At 31.8% G+C, this 2809-nt stretch overlaps 1 pseudogene; it reads right to left on the reverse strand.

Moving 5' to 3' along the window:
- Positions 1–409: 409 nt before the first annotated feature.
- Positions 410–817, reverse strand: LOC149212487 (auxin-responsive protein SAUR71 pseudogene; annotated as a pseudogene).
- Between the last annotated feature and the right edge of the window lie 1992 nt (positions 818–2809).

Raw genomic sequence — 2809 nt, forward strand, 5'->3', positions numbered from 1 at the left:
TAATTTTCAAAATTAAACATTATAATTTAGATTGGTGAATATTAAATTAATAACAATCAAAACCAATAACAACATAAAAATATTTTTAGCTCTAACTATTTAAAAAAAAACCATCGAAATCTCTCCAACCACCACAAACTAAATGATCAAAACTCCACTAACAAGAACTAGAAACATTTTTAACTCTCATTATTTAAACGCTGCCTCAGCAAAGATCTCTCCAACCACAAACTATTAACTGTCCCGGAAAAGAGAAAAGAGATGGCCATGCATTAAAGTCCCACTGCTGCCATCAATATAACCTTGGGATCCGGTAGCTGCCAAAATACAAAGAAAATGTATAACCTATCCATCCATTGATGGAATTTAGATAATTTCGTTACAAACAATAGCAGCCTATTCAAATCATTCACGAAAGATGTCTGTTGTTAATGAGATTAAGGATCCTCTCAAACAACAAAACATCACAGGGAATCCTGAGAACTCCCTGGTGCTCGTATCCGAATTTCTCTGCAGAAGTCTCCAGCAGCTCAACAAAAAGGGGATGGTTGAGAACGCTAACATTTATCACAAATCTCATAACAATATTCTTCCCCACGTCCAGAGGAAGGGATCCCCTGGGAAAAATATTCCCAGTCTTGTTACCCTCCGAATTCCTGCTGCTCCTTTCATGTTCCTCTATCCTGACAAACGCCAATGGCCGCCTGGAGGTATGGATTCCATTAACTTTCTGCACCAAACGTATGAACTGGCGCACTTTGGACGAGATTTCCAAGAAGCCAACCTTCACCATATTTAGCAGAGGACGAGAATCCATTGCATACAATACAAAGCCTTTGATCAGCTGCTATAGCGCTGAAACTCTGCTACAGAGGGTGAGTACTTGAGGCCCAAACAAGAGAAATGCCATTTTGCACGAAGGTGCGTTCAGTGATACGATATTTGTAGTTGAAACGCTAACTAGTGAGGCCGAGAAGGAACGAGGAAGGGGCGAGAAAGGGGCGAGAAAGCCGCAAGGTAAATAGTAATAGCGAATCAAGTCAATGATGGGCTATTTGTCATTCCGCACCTCTCGAATGAGATGATTAAGGCGTGGAATATTCAAGTGGATCACTTTGAAGTTTGGGTGAATGGTTAGTTTTGGTTCTTGAATTTATTTTCAAAGCGAGTATTTATGAAAGAAGAGTCATGTATTTATGAAAGAAGAGTCATGATTTTAGTTTTTGAACTAAATTTTGAATTTATTTACATTATTCGATTTTTTTTTATTGGTAAAATTTATGGTGAAATATTAAAAATATAAATTAATGATAAAATTTTAAACACATTCAAATGAAAGTGGAAAATATATGATATCTAATTTAGATGTAAATCGAATCATATTTTAATTTTACTTATAGATAGTATATAATTTTAGTTTAATTTTACTTATAGATAGTAAATAATTTTAGTTTCATATTTCATATTTATTTATAGGTGTTATGGTTGTAGTGGGTTGTTTGATTTAGAAGTTAAAACTAGGAATCTATTTCACTAAATTTATTATAAATTTGCACTTGAATTTAGATGATAGATTATATGTCACTTGCTCTTATAATAAGGATCTCTTTTATTTTAAACCTGAAATTTGACTAGGACTTATACTTAATCTTAAATACAAATTCCATTCATTGATGATATTCAACCATATAGTGTAAAATTCTATAAGTGAAACGCTAAGTCTCCCAGGATACCTATTTCACTAAATTTAGGAAGGAATTACTCTCAACTTCATCATACACACTTTAGCTGTGAGGGATACTATTTTTGTCAAAATGTGTATAATATTTGTGTTTGACTTTAGCATACTAATTCCATTTAGCTTATATTTTAGGTTTTACTATTTTATTTTTATGAAATTGACTTGAATTTTGTTTGTTTATATTTTAAGGGGCATATGTTTGATCAAATTCACTAAAACTATGTCCTTAGTGATGTATTATGACCTTTCTTTACTTCAGAGGTTTGTAAGCTATTTATTCATAGATCTTTCACTTGAATTTGACTTCTTTTTATGATATTTCCTTAAGCTTTATGATAGCATTCATGGGGTATATATTCTATAAATTTTGTGGAGGATTTCCACCATGATTCCTAGTTAAGCTCATAATAAAAATTCCTTTGATTTCACCAATTTCTATGAGGAATTGCACTTGTTTGTACATGCTTGTTTCGACTTTTATGCTAAGATCCAAGAGGTATCTATTTTCCCAAATTCATAATACAAACATTTTTCAACAAAGATTCAATATGATATTCTACAAGGGTTCTATTCCATAAGTGAACAATTAATATTTTCACCCAAATCATAATATGAACTATCTTTGTCCTATAGGGTAAGTTTTGTGGATAAAAATTCCAACAAATCTTTCCAATATTTGCGTTGATCATCTCATTACACAAAATTTCTTTCATTTAAAATCTAGTTTTCGAAGGTATCTATTGCACCAAATTTATCTTATATTTGCATCAATTCCCATAATATAAACATACATCAGCATGCATGATAGATTTATAGCAGTATCTTTTTCACTATGTTATCCTAATGTTTGTGGATGATCTTATCCCAAGAATTATATGGTTCCATATTACAAACATCATTTGATGTCAATACTAGGTTTAGATGAACATCTATTCTATTTAAGTTTCATATAAATTACACCTAACCTAATAATATGGACTTTTTTGGGCTTATATCATGAAAGAGATGATAAAGCAAGCTCATAAAATGGAAATCATCCTAAAAACAAGATTTATAGCGGTATCTTAT

Source organism: Pinus tabuliformis, chromosome 1_1 (assembly GCF_031772625.1).
Source record: "Pinus tabuliformis cultivar Carrire ecotype Pingquan chromosome 1_1, CPIR1, whole genome shotgun sequence".
NCBI classification, from domain to species: Eukaryota; Viridiplantae; Streptophyta; class Pinopsida; order Pinales; family Pinaceae; genus Pinus; species Pinus tabuliformis.